Source organism: Talpa occidentalis, unplaced genomic scaffold (assembly GCF_014898055.3).
Source record: "Talpa occidentalis isolate TD23 unplaced genomic scaffold, MPIMG_talOcc4v2.1 talOcc4.5, whole genome shotgun sequence".
NCBI lineage: Eukaryota > Metazoa > Chordata > Mammalia > Eulipotyphla > Talpidae > Talpa > Talpa occidentalis.
Window position 1 is genome coordinate 115,616,903 of NW_023604861.1, and position 24,307 is coordinate 115,641,209.

General features: G+C 38.6%; 1 protein-coding gene across 2 annotated transcripts in view; it reads left to right on the forward strand.

Moving 5' to 3' along the window:
• The window catches only part of SLC8A1 (solute carrier family 8 member A1), a 664,135-nt gene that overhangs the window by 41,113 nt on the left and 598,715 nt on the right, over nucleotides 1-24,307 (forward strand). For both annotated transcript variants that reach the window (XM_054701171.1, XM_054701172.1), the window contains exon 5: nucleotides 10,183-10,277. The gene's annotated coding sequence lies outside the window, so the exon portion shown is untranslated. The remainder of the gene's footprint in view (nucleotides 1-10,182; nucleotides 10,278-24,307) is intronic.

Sequence of the window (24,307 nt, forward strand, 5' to 3'; positions counted from 1 at the left end):
GTTATTTCTTCTTGAAGTATTGTCCCCTTGATCATAATGTAGTGACCATTGGGGTCTCTTTTATCTTTTTGAGTTTGAAATCTGTTTTATCTGATATGAGTATAGCTGTTCCTGCTTTCTTTTTTGGTCCATTTGCTTGTAGGATTGTTTTCCAACCTTTAACTTTGAGTCTGTTTTTATCTTTTGTAGCTAAATGTGTTTCCTGGAGACAGCAATAGGTTAGGTTTTGTTTTTTAATCCAGGCTGCAACTCTGTGTCTTTTTATTGAAGAATTTAGTCCATTTACCTTTAGAGTTAGAAGAATTTAGTCCATTAATTCTTTAGAGTTAATATTGATATGTTAGCATCTGTATTTGCCATTGTGTTTGTCTTTCCTTTGATTTTATTTATTTATTCTTTCAATAACTTTTTTTTTGGCCTTCTTTCATTGTTATTCGTCTCTCTGAGGTTCTGGCTTTAGGATTCCTTGTATTATTTTTTGGAGTGGGGGTTTAGTCGTAATGAAATTCCAGAGTTTCTGTTTGTCTGGGAAGGTCCTTATTCTTTCTTCATAGAGGAAGGAGAGCTTTGCGGGATAGAGTATTCTTGGTTGGCATCTGTTTACTTGGAGTCTGTTGACTATGTCCCTCCACTCTCTCCTTGCCCATAGTGTTTCCTCGGAGAAGTCTGATGTCAGCCTGATTGGTTTTCCTTTGAATGTTATCTGTTTCTTCCCTCTTATCAGCTTCATTATTTTTTCCTTGTCCTGGATTCTTGGGAGCTTTACTATTATGTGTCTTGCTGTATTTTTCCTTTCGTCGTGGAAGTTTGGTGTTCTTCTTGCTTCTTGTATATCAATTTTCAGCTCCTTCTTCACATTTGGGAAGTTCTCTTCAATTATCTCCTGGAATATTTTCTCTTTTCCTACATCTCTCTCCTCTCCTTCTGGAATTCCTATAACTCTTATATTTCCTTTCCTCGTGGAGTCAGATAGTTCCCGAAGTCTTTCTTCGTTCTTTTTCCTTCGTACGTCTCTTTCCTTTTTTGTTTTGGTTCTTTTTATTTCTGTGTCTTCAAGAGTACTTATTTGTTCTTCCATTTCATCTATTCTGCTTTCATTGCTTTTCCCAGAGTTCTTTAGTTCCTCCATTAATTCTTTGATCTCCTGCGTTTCTTTTGCTTCCCTCTTTAGGGACTCAATTTCATTCTTCTGATCATTGATTATTTTTCTCATATCATTGTTTTCCTTTATGAGTTCTGTCACTTTTTTAATCATGGCAATTTTAAATTCTCTTTCTGGAAGGCTGAGAAGTTCTTCCAAGTTACTGTCGTTGCAATCTGGGTGGTGGTTTTCTTTTTGTGGTGTGCTTTTTTCCTGAGGAGTTGTTAGGTTGTGTGTGGTTCTTCTACTCCCTACTGTCTGTTTTCTAATTTGTCGTATGCATTGGGACACTGTGTTGCTGGGACTGGCCGGCATCTTGGGTGAACTTCTCCGCTCCCCTCTGGCTCCTCCAGGAGCCATCTCTAGCTTCTGAGGGAGCTTTCTGATTGTTTCAGGCAGTCTTTACTGAAGAAATGTCCCTGTTCTAAAATGGCGATGCGGGACGCAGTCCCTGCGCATCCGGTCTCAGGCACACTCTTCTGCGTGCCCAGTCTGCCCCAGCCGTGGGTGCCTGCTCCCCCTGTGGGCTCAGACTGCTGGTCGGAAGGGGCCTGGCGTGGGCTAACTTCCCAGCTGGCCACTGGCTCCTCCGGGAGCCTTCTGCCCTTTTCAAGCAGTCTTTTCTGAAGAAATTTCCCTGTTCTATGGGGTGTTAGTGACTTTTTTTTTATGGTCGCTAGGTGGCACCAGAGATCTCTCCTATTGTTCTTGGGGGGCTGTATATCACCCTGTGGGACAGGGAACAGAGCGGGAATTGTTGGGTAAACCTCAACAGATTTGGGGTGCTGTGTCTGCCTTGTGCCCCACCGTCGTGGAGAACCCACGCCCAGAATTTTGTGCCCCGGGTCTCAGTTCCAAAGCCCTCAGGTCCAGGATGCAGGCTGTAGCCCAGTTAAGTGGCCACAGGAATGGCGCCTTTTGTACCCCGCTCCCGTGCCTGGGCGCCTGGTTCCTGATTACTCAGTGAGGGACTTTACCTCAGTGAGAGCCTCCGCGCGTCTCCCTGCAAGCCTAGGTTGCAGGCACAGGGACCTGGGCAGCCGCGATCCGCGTTTGCTTTTCAAGTGCGCTGCTTTTCCGCGCAAGCTTACCAGCAGGCCCAGGGCTGTGTGCATGTCTCCAGAGTCTCTGTTGTTCTTTAATGGCGCCTGGAGCCATTTGCTCAGCGAATCCTGCAGGGTTCTCCACAGCTCCAGTTCACTGGGTGTGGTGGCTGAAATAGTTCCTTTCCACTCCCAGTCCTGCTTGATGCATAGTTTGATCTTGTTGGTAGTTTTAGTTTGTTTTTTACCTCCTCTCTGTTGGTCAGAGAGTGCCGACTCTGTGGGTGGGGGAGGGAACAGGGTTCTGCGCTCTCCTCCCTTCTAGTCCTCTTTTATGGCAACTTTCTTCTTCGGGTAGTTTGCTGGAGTCGTCCATTTATCTTCCGTGTCCCAGTTCTCACTGGGACCTGCCGCTTTTCCTCCCTATTAACTTTTTTTTAATGGGAGATCTTACTCGCAGCATCTGCTCGCCGCCATGTTCAATGAGACCAATCTGCTTGATTTATTTTTAAAATGGAAGCAAAACATTCTTTTGTGTATTAGAAATTTACAGTTTAAATCCTATTAGAAATAATGTGGAAATAAATGAAAACCACTCAAATGAGGACAAAGAGCCTATTTATTTAGAACTTGCTACAGAAAGGGAGTCAGATACTATCACTTGTGTTGGGCCAAGATTCAAAGGCAGGTAGTGAGAAAATTTTGTTGAAGGGAAAAAGAGCAGGTTTCAGGTATGTTTTGAGCAGCAGTAGGTGGATGAGGAAACTGAAGAGAGGATAAGAGAAGTAAGTCATCTTCTGTGATTGGTTTGAGGAGCATATATGGTTTTCTCTAGTTGATCCTATGTTGGAAAAAGAAGGTGAGGGCAAGAGTTAGGGAAGCTGGAAGGAAACTACTGACCAAGTCCTGTGCAGTATGGTCTGATGCTGTAGTGGTTGTGATTTGATCTCAGATTGGTTGCTGCAGAGATTGTGGGTCAGAGTTCTGTTTTTATATATAATAGGTCACTGCCCATTTGTGTGTTCAGTTTCTAGACAATTAAGGACTCATTGCCAAAATAATTGCTGTCAAATTTTCAGCTATTATAAATTCCTGGTAGCAGCTTCTAGGTCAAACTAATCAACTGAGATGATTAATTAAAGTATCTAAAGTAAGAAGGGAGGAAGGTAAAAATGAGAAATGATGGTTAGAGGAAGAGAGACAAGCCAAAGCAGTAAAGAATGGCAAGTTAATGGCAGATCAATGAATCAACTGTGCATAAACAGTTGTAACTCAAAGCTTGTGACTACAGCTAGCACAAGCACTACATTCTGTCAATAAATATTTGTTGATTTCTTTTAAGCAAACCTTTGCTAGCTAGATGTAGTGGAGAAATTAAAATAACATTACATTATCATTGTTCTTAATTATTTTCAAGAGGTTTAAGTCTTATGAATCCCCAGAATCCATTATCTTCAGTTCCTTTTGTCAGGGTGTGCTGAGGGTTTCCACTTTTCTCAGCTATAAAAAAAAGGTATTTCTTCTCCTATGTTTCACCCTTCCCCATTAATGAGAAAGTCATCCTAGCTATGCCTCTGTTAAGTTTAAGTAAAATGTAAAGTAGCCTCAATATCATTGGAGAACAGAGAGCACCTTTAACAGGTGAGGGCTTAATATGCATTTAAATTCTATAAATCTCGTCTCAAATACTTGCAGAGAACTCTCAAGAGGACTTTTTTTTTTCCCAGCAAGACTCATTTGTACTTTTGAAGGACATTTTTTAAAAGAAGTGACAGTATTAATCCACTTGATTTTCACTTTTTTTCCTTTTCTCCTTATTCCCTTTCCCCTTTGCATCACTTTAGTAAATTGACTTCCCTGTCCTCAGCATAGCGTAATTTGACTGAATTCACTTTTGCTTAGTGAATGGCTAAGCTCACAAAATGATTAGTCGTCTACTCACAAAAGAGGCTCTTCGGAAGTAATTGGATGTGTAATCACATAGATATTGCATAGTGGATAATTTCATTGTGTCATTTGTGGGGAAGGGGAGGGATGGGGAGAAAGACCTAAAGCCAATGAACAAAATAGCCCTCCCTCTTATATATGTAAAATGTTTTCTTCTGTCTGACATTTTTTCTTATCCCTGGAGCTATCACATTACTTACTAAACCACTTGGACCATTTGCATATGTACTTAAAATAAATAACATTGAAAGCAAAAACAAAGCAAAACACTGAAATGAAATTCATTTACCCCTAAGGTGAAAGGCTACTGCTTTTAAATTTTGATATTTTTGTTTTTGTGCTTAAATGGATGAGTTAACATTCATTTAGTTCAGAGAACACTTTTAGGAATCTTTCCTAAATTGTGTGCTTTTTAAAACTCTTTGGTGTATCATTACATTTGTGACTCATGTGTTTGATCATACAGGTTAGACCCTCTTATTTTCTTCTGAACAGACTAAAGAAACAGTAGTTGTTCTCCATTTAATTAATTGAGAAGAGCACTGCTGCTTATACTGACTTTGAAACTCCTCCCAATGTCCCCACCCCTTGGTAAATTATGTAGTTCAGACCGTGCTGTTAGATCATTACAGAATTTCACTCTTGAAAGCATATCTAATATTTAAAAAATCAGATTCCTGTTGGTCTTCACAGATCTTTTAATTAACACTTGATTTTTTCCATAACTGTAAAACTTAACCTACAACTTCTAATGCATTTTAAAAATCACAGAAAGTTTCCTAGGGCAATTAGGTGAGAAGAAAAACCCTAGTTCACCAGGGTTGAGATCCATGATGTCTTGTTAATAATTGAATTATTAAGAGAATTTGAAAAAAAAAGTTTATCCTTGGATGAAAACTTGTTTCTAGAGGAAGGAGTTGTATTAGGGCAACTATGGGGGAGAGAAATTCAAAGATGACTCATTAACTGACCAGATTGAGTGGAATAAGAGTCCTCATTGAGACTCAGGAAAAAGAAGCATGATAGGTAGGTAGGGACCTGAATGTAAGGGGCTTGAAGGTCAAATTAATGTTAACAGTCTACTGAGTCATTGAGGGATACTGAACATTTGCATAGAGATGCATAATTCCTGGAGTAGAAATGTGTCCTGAACATGATTAATTGAAATAAAATGTTTGTGTATTATATATAGTAATAGAAATGGCAAAGTGGAACATGAGTGAAATTAAATTACTAGGCTTTTGCAAATTCAGCAGTATCATACTACTTTGTGATAATTGTTTTCAGGTCATTTGGATAGACTAAGAGGAAATATCCTGTCTCTGTGGGCAGAAACTGTTGAGGGTCATATTCTGAGTTGTGGAGAATTGGGGAATTCTCAGTGTTGGGAAATAGAAGGCAGCTGGGAGGGACATGTCTGAGCACATGTGCAAGGAGCCACCTTGTTGAGAAAGAGTAGGGTAGCTCTTACTGTTTGCATTACATTCCCTTTTCCTTATTCCCTAAACTCTGATAAAGCCCTTTTAAATATTGATTATGTTTCTCAATTGTTTGTACCCTTGCTTTGGAAATGGAGGGATGGGGAAGAGATAGGCAGGAACAACATATCAGAAATGGTGTTCCCTCACATCCTCACAGGGTGGAGGATGTTAGTAGTTTTAGGAAGGAATGGAAGATTTCCTGTGAAGTGGCTTCACATGAAAAAATGATGAGTGGCACTAGGACAGAAGTTAATATTAACATATAGGACAATGGGGGATGACCCATTCATACACTGCTTTAGTAATTTTAGAAAATTTAGCTCTGGGGCTTCCCTGGTGGTGCAAGGGATTAAGTGTCAGCACTAGGAAGATATCAGCAGCCACTGTAGCATGAGTTCGATCCCCGGCTGGGTAGTTAACCCACGTATGGCACAGCAGACCTCTCCTGTCTCTCCCGCTGCTCCCTTCAGCAGTGTATTTCAGTAGATCTGCCTCTTCTGCTCCCCACGCTGTCTCTGGTTAATCCTCTCACCCTCCCACACCTCTGGCCTGCACCTCTGTTCTTATATGCATAAATAAATAAATCTTTCAAGAATGAAAAAAAGAAAAGAAAATTTAGCTCTGGCCAGAGCTTCTGACAATGGTATATACAGAAACTGTGTAGGCAAGTGGGCATGCTCGTAAATGCGGGCAAGCTCTTTTTTTTTTTAAAAAAAAGATTGATTTATTTATTTATTCATTTATTCATTTATTTATTTATACAAGCACTGGGTACAGTCAGAAGCACAAGAGGGTGAGAGAATTCACCAGAGCAGGGAACAGAACAGGCAGACCGATGAAATACACTGCTGAGAGGAGCAGCAGGCATGGCAGGAGAGGTCTGTGTGCCATGTGGGACCCTCAACGGTGGCCGGGGGGATTGAACCAGCACTGCAGAGGCTGCAGGCAGCTTTGCGGCCCAGCGCTCAACCGCTGCGACACCAGGGGAGGCCTGTGGGCAAGCTCTTTAAACTCAGAATATTTATGGAAAGAAACAAGGAAGAGCATAGAGAAGGAAATAGTAACTCTGGGCTACAAAACTGTGTGTGTAATTAAATAAGTCTTATTCTTGGTTTAAACGCTGTGTAAGGTAAATAGCTTATGCCATATTTTTTTTAATTTTCTTATTGAAATAACAAGAGGGCAATGCTAAGCAATAACACTGTAACCATTTCTACAATGATTAGTCATCTATTAATTGAAATTCCATCATGTAAATCAGGCTTTATATTTCTATAATAATTTTTAACAGTTGCAAATATATCATTTATATATGCCTATGTATAAATATTAGGATCTATTGAAAAGTATCAGATGTATCCCCATACTCCTTTTATCTTGTCTTCATCCAAAAAAAAGGGAAAATTATTTTTTAAAAATTCTCCTTTCTCATGAATTTTTTTGAAATGTTGCAACAGTCTTAGGGAATATTTAGCTTATGCCATATATCTCAACTGTAAGTTCTGACCTGCATTTTTTATAATAAATGATTGCAAAGACCCATTCAATTTTAAAAAAAAAGAAGAGCTATATGCTAAATAATCTTTAAGAAAGCACAAATCAATTTTCAATTTCAGAATTTCTATAAAAGAAATAAATTATCCACTTTCCTTGAAGCAGGCTCACTAAACTGTTCATTCATAACTCCTCTCTTTGCAAATGAAATGAGCATGAAATTTGAGGTTAGAAGCAAACAAACAAACTGGCCAAAATTTGGGCAAACCACCTATATGTGCAGGGTCTCCATTCCCTCAGCTGCAATAATAATAATAATGCAACAAGTATTACCATAGTGATAACAAAATAATACAATACATGGAAAAACTCTTTTATGTGAAACTCTATGGAAATATTTTCATTTTATTGACAAGTTAGTGTAACTAACTGGTGTTTTCTCAGTTAACAGATTTTTATCTTTATCAGTTAACATATTTTTATCTTTATAGACTGATTTTATCTTTGAAGAGGCATGAGTCTTTCACAATATATTTTTATAAATGAGATAAATCTCTTTCGTCCATTAAGCATTTACTCTCTTAGGTATTATTCTGGGTTCTAGAGAAATTAAGGAAATCAAAATATCTTCCTTAAGAAATTCAGAATTAGGTAAGATACCATGTTTATAAATAAACAAATAAAAAGTGGAATGACAAATCCAGTGGTCTCACCTCTGTGAGTGCAAGGTCCAGAGATAACACAGAGAAGGAAGTGATTCATTTTCCTTGGGAACTGAGGTTGGATTAAAGAACATGTTGCCAAGAAATTAACCTTTGAGTTGGATATTGTTAGAATTCTGCAAACAGATAAGAAAAAATTTCAGGCAGTTAAAACAATATGTACAAGTATACCAGTAAATAAGACAGTGTTATAATACATACTTGTGGAATTTCAAGTATTATTGTAATATAAAGTGAAGAAAAGAGAAAATAGAAATGTGCCTGCAATAGCAGGACAAGACTAGACCATAGGAGTTCAGATATAATAGAGTATTTGTCTGTTTTGCTGAAAGAGAGGGGGAACCAAAACAGAACTCCTTGATACCCATAGCTAAAGCCTATCACAAGAGATTACAAGAGAAGATGCAGCTTTGAGCTTACAAATTTATGAAAACACATAAATGACAAGGTTTGTAGAAAATAGAAAATATAAGGATGCTTAACAAGTGACTGGATGAAACATATGCACATAGCCCACACACAAACAGATCCCTAGAGGTAATGAACAAGCAAATTGCCTGCTCCAGAGTCCTACACAGTACTGAATGTACAATTAAATAACTGCTTAAAGATCACAATGTATAATTCTTCATTACAAAATTAAGAGTAGATCATTGAAAAGGAAACTAATTACAGCATCTTCCCATAAAACTTTACATCCGAGAGCCTCCCTGGTGGTGCAAGGGGTTAAGCACAGCACTGTGAAGCTATCTGCAGCTTCTGCAGCACGAGTTCGGTCCCCAGCCAGGGAGCAACCCACATGGTGCAGCAGACCTCCCCTGTCATGCCAGCTACTTCCCTCAGCAGTGTATTTCAGTCAGTCTGCCTTATGAGCCTCTAGTGGACTCAGAGAACTGGGATGCTGATCGCCAAGTACTAACCAGACAGGGGACTGCTATGAGCAAGAAGCAGTGATTTTCTATTTATCTCAGCATGGTTATATAGGCATAGGAACAGAGACAGCTGCACTTTTTCACAAGTCAGAGAAAGCCAAAACAACCTTGCCTTGCACACCATATACGTGGGCTCATACACACCGCATATTGCATATGTAAGGCCTTGAGCTGTGAGGCCTTGAGCTTATCGGACATGTCTGCCCTAGTGGGCTTCTGTTGCTAGGTAACGACCGAGGAGACTTCCAAGGACAAAGCAAGTTCAGGGCGTCCCTCATGGGCAGTTTTCTGCCCTGATGTACGCTTGTTTTCTCAAGCATTTCGGTCAGCCCTTTCTCTTGAAGTCCTCAGGTCACCTCTCGATCATCCTCATGCAACATACCTGTTCTGTTCCCCCTTTCTCTGGTGAATCCTCTTACCCACCCCCACACACACCTCTGGCCTATACCCCAGTTTTTGTATGCATAAATAAATAAATCTTTTAAAAAAATTGACATCTGAATGTTTTCTAGTCGTTTCATTTTAACACAATATACTTTGTTCTTGGACTTCAATAATGTCAATGTATGACACTTTAGAAGACTGAATTTCTTCCTTCTCTAGGGAAAAATGAAAAATTAAGTAGATGACTAAAAAATTGTGGAAATGTAAGTTGTGTCTAAGTTCCTGCAACTCATTTTAAGAGGCATGAATCATTGGTTGGCATCCAGCTTTCCTCCAGGAAAGCTGAGAGATGAAGTAGGCCTATGTTTAGAAGCTGAATCTAGAATATGACCCCATATTTTCCAATAACATATTTGATAACCTTAAATCCTCTTCAACTCTCTGAACAACAGATTATATCAGATATTCTTTGCAGAATACTTAGCACAATGACCAGCATATAGTAAGCAATAAATAAATAGCACCTACTCCTATCAGTTTCATCTGTCATTTGTCGTAGATTTTGGACTGTGCTCTATCTAAGATTCCTTTTGGGCGCCAATATATGAATACTAGAAGTGGAATATTTAGCAATTTTAGGTCATTTCATCCTTCATCTTTGTCTTCAATATGTCTTGTCCTTCAGGAATTAATTTCATAGCATTGATAACATTCAGTCATCATTTTTATGATCCTTAAACACACTTTTCCTTACCATGGAATTGGCAAGAGAATCACTTTGGAAGGCTGTAAAATGTGTAAATTTATGACCTCACCCACAGAATTCTGATTTAGTAGGTTTGGGGTTGGGTCCAGGTAAATCTGTTCACCTGTGGTTTGAAGATCATAGCTGGGTTCTAAAAAACTAATATTAATAGTGTGACAAGTATTCAAGAATAACAGTTTTGAGCTGTAATAAAAATGCTGTTATTGTTGTTTTGAAAATTATTATTTTTTTAAAGAAATAAACAACCTATATTACATTTTTTTTCCTAACAGAATAAGCACAAAATTGAAATTCAAGGCTGACTTCTGCATAAGCTTAGACTACAACTTGCAGGTGTTTGTGCCATTATTTATCCTGACAGGACTTGGTGAGTACACTGCAGAGCATGAGAAGGGACTGTAGTTTCCTGCAATTGCAGCAACTTTCCATAAAGCAGCTATTGTCATATTTTGCTGTATTATTTAAAGAAAGTATAGTCAGAAGTACCACATAGATTTTGTGTGTGTGTGTGTGTGTGTGTGTGGTATAGCTGGAAAGTTGTAAAAAGAAAAAGCTCTTCAAGTATCATTTCAGTGCCCTAGTCATTTAAATCCTAATGACTTCTTATGAAGCAAACAGAGTTTCAGGTTTTAGCTGGACTGTTCTTAACTTGACAAAAGCTGCAAAGAATGCAAATGATCAAAAAACAAAGAAAAATAATGCTTTAGGTGCCGTGCTGTTTCTGGGGAATTAAAATGCATAACTCATCCCTCAGTTCACATCAGAGGTTATCGTCACATAAACTTTCATTAGAAAAGTCTCTGCAAACCTCTTGATTAGCAAATAAGAGGAAATCAGAGAATGAATATCTATATGAGAATGGTCTCAAACTGCCAAGCAGTTAGAATGTTAATATTAAATTATATACATATATGTGTGTATGTATGTATGTGTGTGTGTATATATATATATATATATATATATATATATATGCATATTATAATGGCAAAAAACATTCTGGCCCAAATTATTAATTTTCACTTTTTTCCCAAATAAGTCTAATAGTCATTAATTTTAGGATGGGAAAAATTTGAATACACAGAAGAATGCAGAAAACCTTCTATTATCCTGCAACAATCTTACAGAAATTCACTTCCCAATATATTACCTTCCTTTTTTTTTCAGCAGCAATCAGTTGAGACAGGTTCATTAAGATCCCAGAAGTCATGAATGGAATGACTCCCTTTTTTCTTGGGTTACCCAGTTAGTTAGTTAGTAGCACTTTTATAGCTAATGAAGAAAAATTACTGATGCTTCTGAAAGCTACACTTTAAATATTAAAACTAACAATTTTAGTTAGTACTTGCTTAATGTACCCATCACATCATGTGAATTATGAGAACTGCCTGGACATTTTCCCTCTGTTCATAATCAAAATATATTTGCAAGTTTTAGAAAACCTTTTCTTAATGCCAGCTGTGACAAAGATAGGGAACTTATCAAGAGGTATTTTGAATTTAATGAAGTAAAATATAGGGTGTTGTGTACAGAGCCTACCCCAAATGTTTTGAATGATTAATTTTGGATTTAAAGAAAGAAAATGAAAAGCATCTTCTAATCAGTTTATGGCAGGCATGTCAGTAGGCTTTGGCCTCAGTGACATTCTGAACACATGGATGGAGGAGGTGATAATAGAAATCAGCTAGCAGAGCTAAATTTTTTGGTGCTTTTCCTGGCCAGTGTGTGGATCATCTTTGTTAAGGTTACACTGTAAATGCATTTGAGTTTTATGGTGAAAGAGAGACAAGTTATGCTAAAGACTTTTTAGCTTTTCAGAAGAGGCATTAGAAAACTGTCCAATGGTAAGGGGCAAACACATTAGGAATGAGATATTAGTCAAAACAAGCCAGAATATTTTTTGAAAGAGATAAACTATCCTGTGCAAATGAAATGGGCTGAGAACATCAGTGCAAATTTATTTCTAGGTGAATATGAGCTTTGGACTGACTTTCAGTGATAAGATAATTTTGTAAATACAGATTCAGTGTCTCATGCAGAATCCATAATTTTGTCCATCTGCAAAAGGACAATGATCATCAATATCTTTGCATAAGAAGCAAACTGTACTTGCAGGTTAAGTTTGTGGAGTCTGAAGTCAGGTTACCCATGTTTAAATTTTAGTTTATTTGATACACCCATAAAATGTTGAGCCAATTACTTAACTTTTCTTGCCTTAGTTTCCTCATTTGCAAATGTTGGTAATAACAGTGTTGCTGTGAGAATTATATGAGTCAATACATATAAATTAGGATATATCATACAATATGCCATAATAAAAGATACCTGATATTATTGACTCCACATGTTCAGAACCAATAATAGCTCTGCAAACAGAAAATATAATCAACTGAAGTGATATAATGAAATAAAAGTATGTGACACACATGTATATATACATAAAACACAGCATGTTACAATGGATATTTGTAGATATGCAGTTCAGCTGAAGTTATTTTGTATTTATTACAAATTGAGTTTTATCATCTTTCATAAATCACACTTGTCACACATTATCTATGGTTTCCTGGTTTTGATTCTTTTAAAGTGGAGTGAAAACCCAAAGGCATTTTTAAGTATTCTGATGACCAAGTTCTTTTAGATTTTTACAGTTTCTCTATTGTTTTTTAAAAAATTATTTATTTATTTATACAAGAACCGGGGTATAGGCCAGATTCATGGGCACATGAGAGGATTCACCAGAGACAGAGCAGGGAACAGAACAAGCAGACTGACAAAATACACTGCTGAGGGGAGCAGCGGGTGAGACAGGAGAGGTCTGCCATGTGGGACACTCGCTGGCCGGCCAGGATCGAACCGACACAGCAGAGGCTGAGGACAGCTTCTCAGCACTGCGTCAACCACCTCCGCCACCAGGGGAGACCCTACAGTTTCTCTATTTTTGCAGTTTACTTTCTCTACTTAATATGGCAATAATTTTTATAATGTTAATTTTTTTAAAGATTTATTTATTTATGCATACAAGAACTGGGGTACAAGTCAGAGGTGTGGGGGTGAGATGATGCACCAGAGACAGAGTGGGGAACAGAACAGGCAAATTGACTGAAATACACTGCTGAGGGGATGAGACAGGAGAGGTCTGCTGCACCATGTGGGTAGCTCCCTGGTTGGGGATCAAACTCATGCTGCAGTGGCTGCAGATAGCTTCATAGGTTGTGTCTTAACCCCTTGCACCACCAGGGAGGCCCTATAATGTTAATTTTGCTAACTCATACTTACCAAGTTTTTCTCAAGTTCATTGTTATCAAGGAAACAACATTTCAACATTAGTATTTAATTAGTTGCATTGTATTTCACTAAAGTTTGTAATAACTGATTCAACTAGTCTAAATATGGTTAAAAATGAACACAACTGGCTTTTGTTAAGCAAACTGCTTTTCACTGATGGAGAATGTGGCTTGTCAGTTTGGCAGCATCTTTGTATTGTGGGTCACAGGCAGTATGGAAGGAAGGAGGGGAGTTAATTGAATTTCCAATCTATCTTTCTTGATTTATAAATACTATCTCTTCAACTTTTTTATTTTGTAGTATGATCTAGATTGGACCTCTCATATCATTAAGTAACACTCTGAATCACCATGAGAAATACCTATACTATTCCTATTGATTCTGACCTTGGTAGCAAGTTGGAAAAAATCATTTTGAAAACCTTGAATTTTGGCATGGAAATTTTGAGTTGAAATTAAGTAAGCGTATCTGGTAGGCCTTGGAAAACTTAAAAATGATGTGGAGAAAAGAAAGTAAAAAAAAAATATATTGACTTCATGGAACTATAGAAGTGAGCAAGGTTTGGCTTCTATTTTACAAAATAACTAATTAAAAAAAATTTAAATCTGCAAATTTTTTCATAGTTTAATGTTCCCTTATATTACAAGCACAAAACATTTGGTGCATGTTAGCATACCCTCATACTGTCAGGAAAATTAAATTTAAATATGAAATCTACTTTCTGTCAAAAATAAATTTTAAATGTTTAGAAAATTCAGAAACAGGTCGAATTGTTTACTCCCAGAACTGTGATTTTTTTTGTAGCTACTACTAACTGTGCATTGTAAAACTCCAGTCAGTTAAAAATTCAGCCAGAAGGAACAAATTATAAAACATAATAAATTGCCCAGAAACTTGACTAAATACTCTGCTAATACACGACTCTTTTCCTTTCCTATCCATATCCTGTTTCACTCTTTCTTTTTGCATGAGATCCCAATTTAAGAATTATTTTAAAAAATGGTCTTTGATAATAAGCTGAGGAGCACCAATCCAGGGTGTACTTAGTGAAGAGACATGGCAGTCGCCAAAAGAGAAAACTGGATGAAAGAGAAACTTGCAATGGTAACCTGAAAAAGGAGTGAAATTGCTCCAAAATGCTGGGGAGTGGGAAGGAGAGTTCCTGCCATTTTCTTGTCAATTGTGCGCCATTCCTTGAGAGTAGCTGGGTAATTTTCTGAAAGGTAGAAACTGAACAGGGGTGATAGAGCCAGTATAATTATGAGGATAGAATTTTCTTCCATTACTTTTCTACCATTCCATTACTTTATGTTTCCAGATATAGGGCAGGAAAATATGCCACCTGGTAACAGGCTATGAAGTTTTAAAACATTATGCAACATTCCTTTGAACTCAGATAACATTTCAGAACCCTTTACCAGATACAGAGATGGACTCATCTCATGTTATTGTTGTTTTCTGTGTTCCTTGATCCAGTTTTGAGATACTGGTAGCAGATCAGTTCTCTTTCTTGCTCAAATCCATAACTTTATCAAGCTTCCTCATTTAGAAGTCACTATTCTTTTTTTTTTTAAAGATTTATTTATTTATTTATACAAGAACCGGGGTACAGGCCAGATGCACGGGAGGGTGAGAGGATTCACCAGAGACAGAGCAGGGAGCAGAACAGGCAGATTGACGAAATACACTGCTGAGGGCAGCAGTGGGAGAGACAGGAGAGGTCTGTTGTGCCATGTGGGACCCTCGATGGCCAGCTGGCTGGGATCAAACTGGTGCTGCAGAGGCTGCAGATAGCTTCACAGTGCTGGGCTCAACCACCAGCGCCACCAGGGGAGGCCCCAAGAAGTCACTATTCTAATTGTCCCAAGACCAGGTGCAATTAGAGGCAGCCCCCATGCCCTGGAGCCTGAATTCAAATTAGCCTATCCAGAGGGAGTCCTCAAGGCCTAACTAATCCCACCTCCTTTGCCAAGATTAAAATGCCTCCATTTTGCTGTTACCAAATCTCTGAGTACAAAATCCTAACTGACTTCTCTTCCCATTTGGAGCTACAAGTCATGACGAGTTCTAACTTTCATCTGTCTGAGCATTTTTTCATTGTGTCCTGCTTGCCAGAGAACCTATAAAACTCTCTTTAATATCTTAGAATTACAATACAATGCCTACTTGAGTGAGACATCTAGTCACACAGCATATGGCCACTCTCGAAGGGGGTAAGACTGGTATAGGTGAGTTAGGGCCTTCCAGCACAAGGATGGTGTGAAACACTAAACACATGTGAGAAGCCACCCTGTCCAAGAAAAGAAAGGAGGCCAAAGTATACAGTTCATAAAAGGAGTAAAGAGAGTTAGGAAAGCGTATTGAAATTGTGCTTAATTAATCTTTATCTCATGACCAAAAAATCATTTGGGAATAATTATTTTTATACATAAACAGCATTATGCTTCTTTCAGAAACTGCTTTCAAATCATAGTGCTAGATATAATAAGAGACAGCTTAACAAGAAATAAAATCTCAATGATAGTTAGGCCAAGAGTTTATTATTTATCAAGTAAGGCCTCAAATCCTGAAAGGGGCAGCAATATGACAGATTTCACTTTGTGAGAGCTGCTCCAATAAACACAAGTTTGAATTTAGCTTATATAGGTCGGACTTGTGTGTCATTGACATTAAGAATGTACTTATGCTTGATAAAAGAGTCTTTTAGTTTTAAGTTGTCCTAACCTAAAAATAGGCTGATGCTAGAGAAAAGCAACACAAAATTTAATCTCTTCCTTTCTTCAGAATGAACTGCAGAGATTCAAAGGCTATGGTAACTTTTTTTTTTAATCTGCCTCCTTAAGTCTTCAGTAGAGAGGTAAAGGCTAGGTTTATACAGCCGTTTTAGATTTCAAGACTATGTAAATGATTTTGCTCTTTTGCCTGTTGGCGTGGAGTACCCTCAAAATTTTACAGTATGTTCACAGAGGGATACTAGTTAAAAAGATTAAAAATTTGGGAGTCATTCTTATGAAGGTATTGTCATATCCAAGGAGGTAAGAAACTCTTGAAGAAACCAGGAAGTCAAGAAAAAATAAAACTTTTAAGACTGAGAAAAGGGAAATGCAGATTGAGTCAAACAAACTTTTTTTTTCAAGTTTTATTTATTTACACGAGAACTAGGGTACAGGCCAAATATGCAGGAGGGTGAGAGGGTTCACCAGAGACAGAGTGGGGAGCAGAACAGGCAGATTGACCGAAGTACACTGCTGAGGGGGGCAGCGGGTGAGACAGGAGAGGTCTGCCCCTCCATGTGGGTATCTCCACGACTGGCCAGGTATTGAACCGGCACTGTGGAGGCTGTAAACAGCCTCACAACACTGCGCTCAACCGCCTGTGCCACCAGGGAGGCCCAAACAAACTTTTAATGACAGTGGGAAAAATAACTAGTTCTTCTATTCATGAAAAGAAATATTGAGCAATAGCAAAGTGAATATATATTTCCAGAAAAAGTACCCTATTACTCATGTTTCTAAAAGAAAATCTAACTTCTTTTGCATTAGAATACTTGGATTTGTAAGCTCTCTCTCAAAGCACACTCCACTGTCCCCCATATTCATTACTTTGAACATACCAGAATTTAGGTTGCTGTGTCCTGAAAAGAACTGTGTTAGATATGTAGCCTCTACAGTTAGGAGTTACATCACATGGAACGTATCACCTAATCTACATAATCTTAAATCCCCTCTCTATATATAATGTTGTCATATGGATTTAATCAGATAATTATTGTGAAGCCCTGCCATAATTCTTGGAATATAAGTTCTCAGTAAATGATAGTTTTTATTATTGAAAGCCGTAAGATGTTGATTCACATTTTCTTTCTTTGCTCTTAAGCAAGACAGAAACTCAGTTTCCTAATTTGTAAATAAATATGATGATACCATGTTATTTGATAATGTAGAATTAAAACAGATTATGTGTGTGAAAATCTATGAAGGCCTATAAGCACATTTTGTTATCTAAATTCTTCTCTGTATTGTCTCAGAAGACAAAACTTAAAACTGTACATAAAATTCATTCAACTAATATTTTGACACCTACTGTTTGCCAGACACTATGCTAAAAATAGGGTTATTCAGTTAAAGAAGAGAGAGAGGGCCTCCCCAGTGGTGCAGCAGTTGAGCACTGTGTTGTGACGTGAAATATATATTCGCTCTGCAGTGCCGGTTCGCTCCCCGGCCGCCGGGCGAGGGTCCCACATGGTGCACAGAACTCTCCTGCTGCCCGCTGCTCCCCTCAGCAGTGTACTTCGTCAGTCTGCCTGCTCTGCTCTCCTCTCTGGCTCTGGTGAATTCTCTCACCCTCCCGTGCTTCTGACTGCACCCAGTGCTTGTATAAATCAATCAATCAATCAATCAATCAATCTTTAAAAAAAAGAAGAGAGAGAACTGAAAAATATGTATTCAAGTGACTGCAAGCTTGAAAAATGGCATGATCTTTTCTGAAAAACAGGCATATTAATTTTGCTTTGTAATAATAACTTTTAATAAGGGGAACTATTTTAAACACTACATTACAAAACACATCCATAAAGTATTTTAAACACATCCATAAAGTAATGAAAGTTACAAATAATTTCAAATGTAAACTCTAACATGTCAAATGCAGGTTCCATGAGCTTGTGAAACTATAAAATATTTCAGAACTTAATGAGTATTAACTGGTACAATTAAAAAATAAGTCATTTTATTTTTGAAAATAGGAATTGAGGGCCTCCCTGGTGGTGCAGTGGGTTGAGTGCAGCAGTGTTAAGCTGTCTGCAGCCTCTGCATCATGGCTTCAATTCCTAGCCATCCAGGGAGATACCCACATGGCACAGCAGACCTCTCCTGTCTCACCCACTGCTCCCCTCAGCAGTGTCTTCTGTCCATCTGCCTGTTCTGCTCCTGGCTCTGTCTCTGGTGAATCCTCTCATCCTCCTGCACCTCTGGAGTATAGCCCAGTTCTTGTATAAATAAATCTTTAAAAAAAAAAGAAAAGAAAAGAAAATAGGAATTGAGAATTCAGCTATTAAGTATACTCAAAGGAAGTAATAGTAGGGGTGAATGCATATTTATGAATGAGAAAACCTCATCTAGTGAGCTTTCTGTAAGCACCAAGACTGGGTTAAGAATCAGAATATCTTATATGTACATTATTATCTTAGTATGTATGATACACTAATTGTCTGTTTACACCTTTGGCTTTCCCAGGAGCCTTTTTTTAGTTTCATTAGAACAGAGAGGTATTTTCTCATTCAGTAATGAAACCTCAAAGTCTGATACATAATTAAACATTCAATAGATATTTTGGAATAAATAAATGACTGGAGTATAGACTTTGAAATACATGGTGATTAGTTCTATTGATCTAACTGGTGAGATTCTGCAGTAGACTGAATTTGTCTGCAATATTTTGTTTGCTCCTTTCATTGTTTGGAAGTGGGGAAGTCAATACAAAATGGATGCAGAAGAATGCCTTAAAAGTCATTATCCAAAAGAAGAGTTTCAGTGTTATCAAGAATCACAGGTTTTGTCACTGGATTATTCCAGTCCCTAAGGATTTTCTTAGTAATTTATTGGTACTGCTAGAAGTTTCCAGGAAATTCAGTAGTTTGCTATTTTACTCAGCATGGAAGCACAGACTATAGTAAACAGAGGAACAGGAAGAGACATGTGTATTCATTAAGGGGGCTGGATTTTCCTCACTTGTTAACACAAAAGGGAAAGAGAAAATTCAGAAGACTGAAGAATGGTGGGAAAGTGCCTGAACTGAATGCCATGTTATTCTCAGCTATAAGGAAAATTAATCAGATCTAGTGCTCTTCTCCCCCTGTTTACTGTGAGCACACCCCCTTCTCATTTTAGCCACACCTCTTACAAGTCCTGTACCATCCCTAGTTTACAATGTATTACTCTTCTCCCATTCCCAACCCCCAGCTATAGAAAGCTTCTTGTTTGACTGTCCTCACACATATGTTGCTTGCTTGTTTTCGTTTGTTACCTGTTGTCTTTTTTACTTACAAGCTCTACCTCTGAACCTTTCTATAGCTCAGAAAACTTTCACCCCTCCTTGTCTTAAGCATCCTGCTTCCTGGTACATAGTTAACTTAGCTGACACTTAATTCCGCACTAATATTGAAAATAGTTTTAGTTAGATGGGGAGGGCATAGCAGAGTACCAAAAAGTTTGTCAAGGTACCCAGCTGCCCTAAGAAGCAAGTGTTCTAATACAGAAGGAGAACAAATCTTGAAGGGTACGCTAATGACCTGAGAATAACAGACTACTTGGGGTGTCAGTTTCTCCACAGATATAACAGGCATAATAATAATCTAGAACCATCATTGTGAAGATCATTTCTTTATCCATTCAACTACAATTTACTAAGCACCTACATGAAAGTTTTCTAGGTGCTAGATTTATAATTGTTAAAAAGACAGAAATTCTTCCTGCTCTGGCAAAGCTTGTTGGTTATTCATATGTGTATATAGGATGTGCATATGTGTACATTTGCTGAAGGGTAAAAAAAATAAATATACACATTTGTATAAGTACAAATGATAATATCAGACACAGGTAAGAGAAATGAAGAACATAAAACAAGAGACTAAACTAGAATGAGGCACAGATGGTGAGGTCATTTAGATTGTGTAGGCAAGGACAGGGTCCCACTTAAGCTGATGGCTGAATGACAAGAAAGAACATATTTAGAGGGTAAAAATATTTTATTGGTGAATAGATTTTAGAAGGTAAAAATAATAAAAGGACCTAAATTAAATAAGAACACGGCAGGAACAAATACTAGAAAATAGTCTAGAATTTCTAGAACCCAGTGAGAGGGCAGGAGATAAATCTGCAGAAATTGTCAGGGACCATACAAAATCTTTGCAACCAAGATTAGAAGTTTGGCTTATCTTTTAAATGCAACGTGAAGCCATTGTAAGTTGTTAAGAAGAAAGAGACGTCCTTCTATTTTTAAAATACCACTCAAACTTTTATGTGTAGGAAAGATTGTAGTAATAAGAGTAGAAACAATTCTTAGTAAGCTACTGTAACAGTCCAGTTAAGATACTTTGTCAACTTTTGATAGTGTGGTAACTACTTCAGAAAAATGCAGGAAAATGGGAAAACTTAGGATGTACTTCGGACTTGGTAGTGGAATGAGAATGAATGATTTATGAAAAGAATCAAAGATGATTCTGCTTTTTTGATAGCATCTGGGCAGTGATAGCCTCTCACTTATAGAAAGTTTGGTGGAAAATAGAATTTTATGGAAAAAACAAAAATATTTGCTTTGACCTTATTTAGTTTGAGACAGCTATTAAAATTCTAAGAGTACTACCAAGCAAGCAGCTGGGTATTGAAGAGTCTGGATGTTAGTAGACAAGTCAGAATTACAGATTCTCATTTGGGAGTGAGTCAATATTTGTATGGAATTTAGTCTCATGGGGCTGAATGAGATAGCACAGTGAAAGAATGCAGACTAATTAGTAAGATGTGGGATTGCATTTATGATTATCACATTGACCAATGACTTTATTTTCCATCCATCCGCTCCAATTCTTTTGTTTCATGGATGCAACTAATAAGATTGAGCATATCTACCAACTCTTTATAGTTGTCAAAATGGATCCCTTTTAATTGATTTCTGTCTTAAAAAATAGACAGAAGTGCAATAGAAGTTAGAAGGGTAAAGCCAGAAAATAGATGAGAAATTTGGTGTGTATTTATCATATAGGACAACCCAGTAGTTTTAAGTCTCCTATATATATGGTGGTGATTTTCCATGTTTTGTATCCATCTTTCCAAGATAGAAACAGAAATGCCCTCCCATTCCAGAGTGGCTTCACTAAGCTGCTAGTATCTGAAGCTAACTGGGTCTATAAATCTGGTTTGATTAAGATCTGCTAATAAGAGCCACTTTCATGGAACTTGATTTAATAAGTGAAAGCATAAAGTTTATTTCATTAGCATCCCTTCAAGACTACTCTCAATCAGCAGTGACTCTGAATGGCTCTGATCATAGGCTTAATGGAATGCTTTGAAAAAAATTCTTGGTAAACTAATATGTTGCTCGTTTTTCTCTCTTAAAAATTTTCAATGTAAACAACATGTTAAATATCAACTGAGTTAATCATATATCAAGAAGCAGGATTCTGAAGACATGATAGATAGGGGAGGGAAATTTTCAAGGTATACTTGACAAAGGTGGTGGTCACATAGGGAAATTATCTTCCAAGGACATTCACAAAAGGTATTTGGTTGAGTGGGGAGGTAATGGTGGAATTCCTGCTATTTAGTCCTGAATGTCATCAAGGCCAAAGGGAAGTGGAGGAAGAATTTTCACTAAAGCTGTCCCCATGGATGGTTAAGTATTTCTGGCTACACAATTATAGAAGCAAGCACTCTGGCCTTCCCAAATTTTATGTGAGCTAATTATAGCCCTTTAGTAAACATATCATCTGCTTTAGCTAGGAAAATTAGATCCAGCATCTGCAATTAATACCTAATCAATTCTCAGATAAGCCACAGAGTAGTCTAGTATACCCTTACAATATTTGTTCTTGCTTTATGTCTTTATTAAGTTTTATATGGATTTTAATTCTCAGCAATCTGGGTGTACCAGATTTAATTACATCAAATTCATAATTGAACATGTGCATTTATATCTGCTTATATGTGAATTTCCATTAAAATGTAAGATGAATAGCAATGACATAAAACTACAAATAAAAAAGAGAGGAGATGGAATATCAATAAGCTGTGAAAGTTTATATGGAGAGGCAAAATACCCAGATTGAAGAATAAAATTGGAGGACTGACACTATCTGATTTTATGACTTAATATATAGCTACAGTAATCAAGACTATGTGGAACTGGCAAAAGAATTGACAAGTAGGCCAATGGAACAAAATATAGAGCTGAGAAATAGATCCACATAAACATAGGATCAAAAGCTATAGAGAAATGATTTTCTTTTCAGTATCCACATGCAAAAATATAATCTGGGACCATATCTTACACCTTTCACAAAAACTAACTCAAAATGGATAATAGAACTAAATGTAAAAGGCAAAAGTTAAAACTTCTAGAAGATAACATAGGTGAATATATAGATGACCTTAAGTTTGAGGATGACATTTTAGATACAAACCAAAGTTATGTTCGATGAAAGAAATAATTGATAAATTGGATTTTATTAAGTGAAAACTTTGGCATTGGAAAACATACTATCAAGATTATGGGAAGACAAGCTATGGACTGGAAGAAAATAATTGTGACTGACATATCAGGTAAAGGACTATTATCCTAAATATACAAAGAACTCTTAAAACTCAACAATCTGAAAAGAAACAGCAGTATGAAAACAAAAGATCTAAATAGACACCTATCCACTAATTGCAAATAAACAAAATAAAAGATCCTTTAGATCAGATGACATTTGGGAAATACAAGTTTAAAACAACAATAAGACACCACTACACCCCTATTTAGAAAGGTCAAAACCTAGAACCCTGACAATATCAAATACTGATAAGGATGTGGAGCAACAAGAATCCTCATTCACTACTGATGGGAATGTACAATGCGGCTAATTTGGAAGACAGTTTTAGTGGTTTCCTATAAAACTAAGTACACTCTTACCATACTATGGAGCAATTGTGCTCCTTCGTATTTACTAAAATAAGTTGAAAAATTTATCTGCACAAAAACCTGTACATGCATGTCTACATGCTTTATTCATAATTGCTAAAACTTGGAAACAACTAAAATGCCCTTCTGAAAAAAAAGATTAGTAGGAAGGAGGGCGGAGCAACATGGCGGCGAGGAGACGCTGCGAGTAAGATCTCCCATTAAAAAAAGTTAATAGGGAGGAAAAGCGGCAGGTCCCAGTGAGAACTGGGACACGGAAGATAAACGGACGACTCCAGCAAACTGCCCGAAGAAGAAAGTTGCCATAAAAGAGGACGAGAAGGGAGGGAAGCGCAGAACCCTGCTCCCCTCCCCCGCCCACAAAGTCGGCACTCTCCGACCGGCAGAGAGGAGGGAAACAACAAACCAAAACGGCCCACAAGAAAAACAGACACAGCAAGCGGGACTGTGAGTGGAAAGGAACTATTGCAGCCACCACACCCCGTGAACGGGAGCTGAGGCGAACCCTGCAGGATCCGCCGCGGAGGTGAGCTCCAGGCGCCATTAAAGAGAGCCCCGCCCCCCAGGAGGAGACCAGCACCAGCACACAGCCCCCGCCGCCCGGTAAGCTTGCGCGGAAAGTGGCCCGGATCCAGACCGGATCGCAGCTGCCCAGGTCCCCGCGCCTGCGACCTAGGCTTGCGGGGAGACGGCGGAGGCCCTCCCTGAGTGAGCAGGAACAAGGCGCCCAGGCAGGGGAGCGGGATTCAAAAGGCGCCATTCCCGCGCCACTGATCTGGGCTACAGCCCGCGTCCTAGAACTGAGGGCTTTGGAACTGAGACCCGGGGCACGAAATTAGGGGCGTGGGTTCCCCACGACGGTGGGGCACAAGGCAGACACAGCACCCCAAAGCCGTTGAGGTGTACCCTACCATCCCCGCTCTGCTCCCTGTCCCACGGGGTGGAAAATCAGCTCCCCAAGGGCTCTAGGAGAGATCTCTGGCGCCACCTAGCGACTTGACCCCAGCACAGGCTACTGAAGGAGCTAGTGGCCAGCTGGGGAGTTAGCCCACACCTGGCTCCTTCCGAACAAGTAGTCTGAGCCCACAGGGAGAGCGAGCACCCACAGCCGGGGCAGACCAGGCGCGCAGAAGAGTGTGCCTGAGACCAGACGCGCAGGGAGTGTGTCCCACATCACCATTTTAGAACAGGGACATTTCTTCAGTAAAGACTACCTGCAGAAGGCTTCCTCAGGAGCCAGAGGTGAGCGGGGGAAGTTCGCCCACGCCAGACCCCCTCTGGCCTGCAGTCCAAGCCCAGAGGGGAGCAGGAACCCACCGCCGGGGCAGACCAGGCGCACAGGGGAGTGTGTCCCCACATCGGCATTTTAGAACAGGGACCTTTCTCCATTAAAGGCTGCTTGAAACTGACAGATGACTCCTGGAAGAACCAGAGGGG